Source organism: Triticum urartu, chromosome 6A (assembly GCF_056163025.1).
Source record: "Triticum urartu cultivar PI428250 chromosome 6A, HENAU_Tu73, whole genome shotgun sequence".
NCBI lineage: Eukaryota > Viridiplantae > Streptophyta > Magnoliopsida > Poales > Poaceae > Triticum > Triticum urartu.
In genome coordinates this window covers 46,365,727-46,376,085 of record NC_141878.1, presented here as the reverse complement: position 1 = coordinate 46,376,085, position 10,359 = coordinate 46,365,727, and positions in this window count along the sequence as shown.

Below are 10,359 nucleotides of genomic sequence, written 5' to 3'. Positions count from 1 at the left end.
TCAATGATCTTAAACATAAGTCAGAAACACAAATGTATTCCATGTTTACCATTTTCAGAAATTGCATGTGATGCTTTCTTCTCTACCAAATAAGGCTTCAACTCGTTGGGGTTCAGAACTCAATTCAGATAACAGACATCCAGTTAGGCAAAGAACAGTGAGTCAAAAATGACCAGCTTCTACATAGAGTGTAGACTTTGTTGCGCCACATCCAGTTACCAATTCTCATAGCCCGTTCTTGGTTCATGCAAATCTGAATCTAGTGGGCACTTGCCCTTTGCAAGCGTCAGCATAGTCTTCAGCAAGGCGCAGAGCAGCTTCCTTGTGGGGGCATATGTATTTCTCCAGGAAAAGATTCTCGCTAATCTTGGCAATTGTCCAGCAGTGCCGTTCGCGGTCTAGCAATCCATTTTCCTTAAGAAACCTCATAACATAGTACCGGGGCCTGAGCCAACGTTCCAGGCTAAGACCAAGCATTACCGGCCGATGAGCAATGTATACCCGGTGCCAAGCCCACCTCGGAGATGAGGAACTCTGATTTTCTCTGCAGCGTCTCCTTGGACCTCAGCAACACCATCGGTTGACTACGAACAACAACGCCCACATCAGCATCCGACCACCTGAACAAGTTCTTCAGGTACTCCACTTTGGCGGCCATCGTCTCCTCGCGGAGGCTTGCGACAACATCCAGCGCTTCTCTGAACATTCCAGAGCCGCGGGGCACACCTAAACCTTGTGCGCGTACCACCATCGCCCGGACGTGCTCGGGGTTGGCGCTAACAATCCTGCTGTGACTGCAGCACAGCTTGGTGATACCGCGATCGTCTAGCCCACACTCCCGCAGGAAGGCGGCATTGGGCTTGATCACCTTGTCGAGGCTGCATCTGAGGAGAGAGGAGTCTTTCTTGAGCGCCCGGAGGAGGTTCTCGTAGGAGCCGACGAGAGACTGGTAGTAGTACGGTAGCTTGGAGACGATGGATCTATGGCGGAAGGACGGGCCGGCGAGCGGCACGAGGCGCGCGATCTGAGAGCGTGACAGGCCGAGGCCGGCGAGCCCTACGACGTTCGGGGCCAGACTTTTTCCACGCCGGCGCAGAGCAACTGCGGGTCCCTGGCGGCGGCGGTGGCGATGTCGGCGGCGGAGAGGCCGAGGCCCGCGAGGAAGGCGAGGACGGCGTCGGGCTTGGAGGGGGGCTTGAGGTGGGAGAGCTTCGCCGAGGCCTTGAGTGCCTGGGCTCGGGTGAGGCCGCAGGCCTCGACGAGGTACTCCTCGACGGCGAATCCGGGGGGCGGAGAAGCGGCCGCGGAGAGGAGGCGGTGGAGCGAGGAGTGAGAGGCGGGTGGATGGGGGAGGTGGTGGGAGAGGAGAGGAGGTGGGCGAGGACGCGGCTCCCGAGGCGGAGCATGGCGGCCGGCGGCGAGGGGTAAGGAAGAGAGAGATCGACGCGGTGGCCGGCTGGCCCCCGTCCGGAGAAATTGTATCTTTTGCCCCACTTTACTTCTTCATAAGATTATTTGGCCCCCCTGAGAGGCTATCGGGTAGGCCTGGGGCCAATCCCCCGGTCGTCCGCGGTCCGTCAGATTTTGTTCACTTCAACCGAGCAATAAGGTGACCCCACGCATGAGTCACCTCTCTAATCCCATATGTATGAAGCAGAGTGAGCCATTCGTCTTGTGAAATTTCCTTTTCCTTTTTCCCCCTACCAAATTAAGATGACATCTTATTTGAGCTCGCAAGCGCATGCCGACCCGGAGTACAACGTCCATCTCCTCGACGGGCACCGACACGCAGAGGAGCAACTCACCGCTGGCACGCCCATCGCAACGCACGTGGACATGCCCGAGCAGAAGGTGCTGCTCGAGTCCTCTCGCTCCGCCCGCGACATCCACCGCGACAGTTGGCGTTACCGCCTTCGTCAGGCGGTTAGAAGCCTCCTTTAGGAGATCGACGAGGTAGCGAATGAAGTATACGACAAGAGTGAGGACGAGGACGAGGACGATGTCGTCAGCTCCGCCACGGCCGCACCCCGCTGCCACGACCACGAAGCCGGCACGTCCACGGGCGTCGGCAACAGCAAGAAAGAGTGATGCATGGGAGGTCGCCAGCGCTTGGATCCTAAGAAGGCCACCGCTCCGCCCTTCCCGTAGAAGTGAAGCTTGCGGGCCTATCATTTTCGGCCAATTAGCCGCAAGCAGGCTGTAGAGGCGGAGCTTCAGTTCCCAGGGCTCATGGCCTGCTAGACATAGGGAACAGACGCCGGCGATCATTTAGGCTAGGCTTACAGTCCCATCCAGTTCAAATATGTCAAAAAGCATCTGGTTTGATGTAAAAGTTATCCAAGAATGAATACCGTTCGAGTTTTTTAAAATATGCATCAAATTTGTTTAATTTCATTAAAATTTGACGAAAAGCAACCAGACATATGCGGCTAACTTTGAATGACCGCCTCCAACATTAGTGTCTGCGGCCGGATGCACTCTCCGGTGTGTAGGTCGGCGTTGGACATGCCATCAGTACAGACACAAGCACTCATATACACGCGCATACACTCACCTCTATGAACGCACATACACACATCCTACCCCCGATGAGCACCTTCGAAAGACTGAGCCGACATATCATCTTGAAACTTACGAAGTCACCGTAGGCACCTCGTCGTCAATGGGAACGTCTTCTCCCATTGAATGCGCATCACCGGAAATCCTAAAATAAATTCAGGAATAAATGCAAGATCCAGGATTTGAACCCTGGTGGACTAGGGATACCACAGTCCCTTTAACCATCCAACTACAGGTTGGTTCGCGATTCGTACGTATTCCTGTGAAGTTGATAACCAGCATTACTTTTTAACTTTTTGAGATAGAATTGCTGCATTGTATTTAATCAATTACAACAACCTCCCCCTAGGACGTGTTTGGTTGTCAATTTACGAATTTGCCTGCATTGCATGCTTGTTCTAGTTGAGCCTGGCTGAGCAAAAACAGACAAAAACCCAACATCTGCACATTATTTGGTTGCCCACATCTAGGCTTCCTGCATTAGGGGATCAATTTTGGCATGGCGTTTGGTGTCCTGCATTGGCTCGACACATGCAATTACACGGTGTTTGGTAGTATACATGGGATATGATTAAGAGTTAATAGCTACACATAAAACACGGAGTTACACAGTGCCATGGCGACCCCGATGGATGGTGGGGTGGCGACGACGCAAGTATCTAGTTCGTCGTGTCGCCGTGGCCACCGTCCACCGCGCGTCGAACTAGTTGCTTGAGTCGTTGCCACAGAGAAAGTTCGTGCGAAGGGACGAATACAAAGGCGTAAGGCAGATGCATAATAGAGAAGAGAAAAATGCAGTGCGAACACCATGACAGCATCAGTGTAGTAGGACGATGGAGAGGAGGCTGAAAGGAATGACATCGGGGACGACACCAGTGTAGTAGGACGCCGTGAGGAGGCCGAGAGGAACAACACTGACGATGTCGTCAGTGTAGTACTATGCGGTCGAGGAGGCCAAGAGGAACAACACTGGCGTTGGCGTCAGTGTAGTACGATGCGAGCGAGGAGACCGAGAGGAATAACGCTGACGATGGCGTCAGTGTAGTACGATGCTGGCGAGGATGCCGAGAGGAACCAAGCCGGCCGTGGTGACAGTGCAGCAAAATGTGGGACAGGAGATCGAGATGAACAACGCCAGCGGTGGTGCCAGTGTAGTAGGATGCATGAAAGAAGGCCGATAGGAGGATCGAAAGGGATGAAGGAGATTAAGAGGTGTTGCTAAAACATATCACACATATGCATATGTAGAGTTCGTGAGGAAGATGTAGATAGTGCTTTGGGGGCTGAACACTGAAGACAATCAAACGGATCAGAAAAATGGGCAGTAATCTGCGCCGGCGCACCGCCTAAATTTGGGCCGGTCGTTGCGCGGTCGTGTTGGGGAACGTAGCAATAATTCAAAATTTTCCTACGTGTCACCAAGATCAATCTATGGAGTCATCTAGCAATGAGGGAGGAGTGGATCTACATACCCTTGTAGATCGCGCGCGGAAGCGTTCAAGAGAACGGGGGTGATGGAGTCGTACTCGTCGTGATCCAAATCACCGATGATCCTAGCACCGAACGGACGGCACCTCCGCGTTCAACACACGTACGGAGCAGCGACGTCTCCTCCTTCTTGATCCAGCAAGAGGAAAGGAGAGGTTGATGGAGATCCAGCAGCACGACGACATGGTGGTGGAAGTAGCGGGATTCCAACAGGGCTTCGCCAAGCACTGCGGGAGGAGGGAGATGTGTCATGGGAGGGAGAGGGAGGAGACAGGGCTTAGGTATGGTTGCCCTCCCTTCCCCCCACTATATATAGGGCCAAGGGAGAGGGGGGGCGCAGCCTTGGCCCTTCCTCCAAGGAAGGGTGCGGCCAGAGAGGAGTCCATCCTCCCCAAGGCACCTCGGAGGTGCCTTCCCCTTTTAGGACTCTTCCTTTTCCTCTTCTCTTGGCGCATGGGCCTCTTGGGGCTGGTGCCCTTGGCCCATATAGGCCAAGGCGCACCCCCTACAGCCCATGTGCCCCCCCGGGGCAGGTGGCCCCACCCGGTGGACCCCCGGGACCCTTCCGGTGGTCCCGGTACAATACCGGTGACCCCGAAACTTGTCCCGATGGCCGAAATAGCACTTCCTATATATAATTCTTTACCTCCGGACCATTTCGGAACTCCTAGTGACGTCCGGGATCTCATCCGGGACTCCGAACAACTTTTGGGTTACCGCATACTTATATCTCTATAACCCTAGCGTCACCGAACCTTAAGTGTGTAGACCCTACGGGTTCGGGAGACATGCAGACATGACCGAGATGACTCTCCGTTCAATAACCAACAGCGGGATCTGGATACCCATGTTGGCTCCCACATGTTCCACGATGATCTCATCAGATGAACCACGATGTCAAGGACTTAATCAATCCAGTATACAATTCCCTTTGTCTAGCGGTACGATACTTGCCCGAGATTCGATCGTCGGTATCCCGATACCTTGTTCAATCTTGTTACCGGCAAGTCTCTTTACTCGTTCCGTAACACATCATCCCGTGATCAACTCCTTGATCACATTGTGCACATTATGATGATGTCCTACCGAGTGGGCCCAGAGATACCTCTCCGTTTACACGGAGTGACAAATCCCAGTCTCGATTCGTGCCAACCCAACAGACACTTTCGGAGATACCCGTAGTGCACCTTTATAGTCACCCAGTTACGTTGTGACGTTTGGTACACCCAAAGCACTCCTACGGTATCTGGGAGTTGCACAATCTCATGGTCTAAGGAAATGATACTTGACATTAGAAAAGCTTTAGCATACGAACTACATGATCTTGTGCTAGGCTTAGGATTGGGTCTTGTCCATCACATCATTCTCCTAATGATGTGATCCCGTTATCAATGACATCCAATGTCCATGGTCAGGAAACCGTAACCATCTATTGATCAACGAGCTAGTCAACTAGAGGCTTACTAGGGACATGGTGTTGTCTATGTATCCACACATGTATCTGAGTTTCCTATCAATACAATTATAGCATGGATAATAAACGATTATCATGAACAAGGAAATATAATAATAAGCAATTTATTATTGCCTCTAGGGCATATTTCCAACAGTCTCCCACTTGCACTAGAGTCAATAATCTAGTTCACATCGTCATGTGATTAACACTCACAGGTCACATCGCCATGTGACCAACATCCAAAGAGTTTACTAGTGTCACTAAACTAGTTCACATCATCATGTGATTAAGACTCAATGAGTTCTGGGTTTGATCATGTTTTGCTTGTGAGAGAGGTTTTAGTCAACGGGTCTGCAACATTCAGATCCGTATGTACTTCGCAAATTTCTATGTCATCTTGTAGATGCAATTACTACGCTACATTTGGAGCTATTCGAAATAACTGTTCTACTTGGAGCTATTCTAAATTGTTGCTCCATTATACGTATCCGGTATCTCTACTCAGAGCTATCCGGATAGGTGTTAAGCTTGCATCGACGTAACTCTTTACGTCGAACTCTTTATCACCTCCATAACCGAGAAACATATCCTTATTCCTCTAAGGATAATTTAGACCGCTATCTGGTGATCTACTCCTAGATTACCTTTGTACCCTCTTGCCAGATATGTGGCAAGGCACACATCAGGTGCGGTACTCAGCATGGCATACCGTATAGAGCCTATGACAAAAGCATAGGGGACGACCTTCGTCCTTCCTCTTTCTTCTGCCGTGGTCGAGCTTTAAGTCTTAACTTCATACCTTACAATCCAGGCAAGAACTCCTTCTTTGACTGATCCATCTTGAACACCTTCAAGATCATGTCAAGGTATGTGCTCATTTGAAAATACCATTAAGCGTTTTGATCTATCCTTATAGATCTTGATGCTCAACGTTCAAGTAGCTTAATCCAGGCTTTCCATTGAAAAACACTTTCCAAATAACCCTATATGCTTTCCAGAAATTCTACGTCATTTCTGATTAACAACATGTCAACAACATATATTCATCAGAAATTCTATAGTGCTCCCACTCACTTCTTTGGAAATACAAGTTTCTCATAAACTTTGTATAAACCCAAAATCTTTGATCATCTCATCAAAGTGTACATTCCAACTCCGAGATGCTTACTCCAGTCCTTAGAAGGATTGCTGGAGCTTTGCATACTTATTAGCATTTTTTAGGATTGACAAAACCTTCCGGTTGTATCACATACAACCTTTCCTCAATATAAACGTCGAGGAAACAATGTTTTGACATCCTATCTGCAAGATTTCATAAATAATGCAGTAATTGCTAATATAATTCCAACAGACTCTTAGCATCGCTACGAGTGAGAAAGTCTCACCGTAGTCAACTCCTTGAACTTGTCGGAAACTTCTTAACGACAAGTCGAGCTTTCTTAATGGTGACATTTACCATCATTGTCCGTATTCCTTTTAAAATCCATCTGCACTCAATAGCCTTATGACCATCGAGCTGTTCTGCCAAAGTCTACATTTTGTTTTCATACATGGATCCTCTCTCGGATTTTATGGCCTCGAGCCATTTATCGGAATCCGGACCCACCATCGCTTCTCCATAGCTCGTAGGTTCATTGTTGTCTAGCAACATGACTTCCAAGACAGGATTACGTACCACTCTGAAGTAGTACGCATCCTTGTCATCCTATGAGGTTTGGTAGTGACTTGATCTGAAGTTTCATGATCACTATCATAAACTTCCACTTCAATTGGTGTAGGTGCCACAGGAACAACTTCCTGTGCCCTGCCACACACTAGTTGAAGAGACGGTTCAATAACCTCATCAAGTCTCCACCATCCTCCCACTCAATTCTTTCGAGAGAAACTTTTCCTCGAGAAAGGACCCGATTCTAGAAACAATCCCTTATTGCTTTCGGGTCTGAGACAGGAGGTATACCCAACTGTTTTGGGTGTCCTATGAAGATGCATTTATCCGCTTTGGGTTCGAGCTTATCAGTCTGAAACTTTTTCACATAAGCGTCGCAGCCCCAAACTTTTAAGAAATGACATCTTAGGTTTCTCTAAACCATAGTTCATACGGTGTCATCTCATCGGAATTACATGGTGCCCCTTTTAAAGTGAATGTGGTTGTCTCTAATGCCTAACCCATAAACTATTGTGGTAATTCGATAAGAGACATCATGGTATGCATCATATCCAATAGGGTGCAGTTATGATGTTCGGACACACCATCACACTATGGTGTTCCAGGCTGTATTAGTTGTGAAACAATTTCCACAATGTCTTAATTCTGTGCCAAACTCGTAATTCAGATATTCATCTCTATGATCATATCATAGATATTTTATCCTCTTGTCACGACGATCTTTCAACTTCACCCTGAAATTACTTGAACCTTTCAATAATTCAGACTCGTGATTCATCAAGTAAATATACTCAACATCTACTCAAATCATCTGTGAAGTAAGAACATAACGATATCCACTACATGCCTCAGCACTCATTGGATTGCACACATCAAAATGTATTACTTCCAACAAGTTGCTTTCTAGTTCCATTTTACTGAAAACGAGGCTTTCAGTCATCTTGCCCATGTGGTATGATTTGCATGTCTCAAGTGATTCAAAATCAAGTGAGTCCAAAACGATCCATTTGTATAGAGTTTCTTCATGCATATCTACCAACAAACATGGTTCGCATGTCTCAATCCTTTCAAAAATGAGTGAGTCCAAAGATCCATCAACATGGAGCTTCTTCATGCGTTTTATACCGATATGACTTAAGTGGCAGTGCCACAAGTAGGTGGTACTATCATTACTATCTTATATCTTTTGGCATGAACATGTGTATCACTATGATCGAGATTCAATGAACCATTCATTTTAGGTGCAAGACCATTGAAGGTATTATTCAAATAAACAGAGTAACCGTTATTCTCCTTAAATGAATAACCGTATTGCGATAGACATAATCCAATCATGTCTATGCTCAACGCAAACACCAATCTCGATGGTAGAGGGAGCGTGCGATGCTTGATCATATCAACATTGGAAACACTTCCAACACATATCGTCATCTCACCTTTAGCTAGTCTCCGTTTATTCCGTAGCTTTTATTTCGAGTTACTAACACTTAGCAACCGAACCGGTATCTAATACCCGGGTGCTACTAGGAGTACTAGTAAAGTACACATTAACACAATGTATATCCAATATACTTCTATCGACCTTGCCAGCCTTCTTATCTACCAAGTATCTAGGGTGGTTCTGCTTCAGTGACTGTTCCCCTTATTACAGAAGCACTTAGTTTCGGGTTTGGGTTCAACCTTGGGTTTCTTCACTAGAGCAGCAACTGAATTGCCGTTTCATGAAGTATCCCTTCGTGTCCTTGCCCTTCTTGAAACTAGTGGTTTCACCAACCATCAACAATTGATGCTCCTTCTTGATTTCTACTTTTGTGGTGTCAAACATCGCGAATATCTCAAGGATCATCATATATGTCCCTGATATATCATAGTTCATCATGAAGCTCTAGCAGCTTGGTGGTAATGACTTCGGAGAAACATCACTATCTCATTTGGAAGATCAACTCCCACTTGATTCAAATGATTGTTGTACTCAGACAATCTAAGCACAAGCTCAACAATTGAGCTTTTCTCCCTTAGTTTGCAGGCTAAGAAAATCGTTGGAGGTCTTATACCTCTTGACGTGGGAACGAGCCTGAAATCCCAATTTCAGCCCTCGAAACATCTCATATGTTTCGCGACGTTTCAAAACGTCTTCGGTGCCTCAACTATAAACCGTTTAACTGAACTATCACGTAGTTATCAAAATGTGTATGTCAGATGTTCGCAACATCCACAGACGACGTTCGAGGTTCAGCACACTGAGCGGTGCATTAAGGACATAAGCCTTCTATGAAGCAATGAGGACAATCCTCAGTTTACGGACCTAGTCCACATAATTGCTACTATCAAGTTTCAACTAAATTTTCTCTAGGAACATATCTAAACAGTATAACTAAAGCGCGAGCTACGGCATAATTTGCGAAGACCTTTTTGTTGGAAATATGCCATAGAGGCAATAATAAATTAGTTATTATTATATTTCCTTGTTCATGATAATCGTTTATTATCCATGCTATAATTGTATTGATAGGAAACTCAGATACATGTGTGGATACATAGACAACACCATGTCCCTAGTAAGCCTCTAGTTGACTAGCTCGTTGATCAATAGATGGTTACGGTTTCCTGACCGTGGACATTGGATGTCATTGATAACGGGATCACATCATTAGGAGAATGATGTGATGGACAAGACCCAATCCTAAGCCTAGCACAGGATCATGTAGTTCGTATGCTAAAGCTTTTCTAATGTCAAGTATCATTTCCTTAGACCATGAGATTGTGCAACTCCCGGATACCGTAGGAGTGCTTTGGGTGTACCAAACGTCACAACGTAACTGGGTGACTATAAAGGTGCACTACGGGTATCTCCGAAAGTGTCTCTTGGGTTGGCACGAATCGAGACTGGGATTTGTCACTCCGTGTAAACGGAGAGGTATCTCTGGGCCCACTCGGTAGGACATCATCATAATGTGCACAATGTGATCAAGGAGTTGATCACGGGATGATGTGTTACGGAACGAGTAAAGAGACTTGCCGGTAACAAGATTGAACAATGTATCGGGATACCGACGATCGAATCTCGGGCAAGTATCGTACCGCTAGACAAAGGGAATTGTATACTGGATTGATTAAGTCCTTGACATCGTGGTTCATCTGATGAGATCATCGTGGAACATGTGGGAGCCAACATGGGTATCCAGATCCC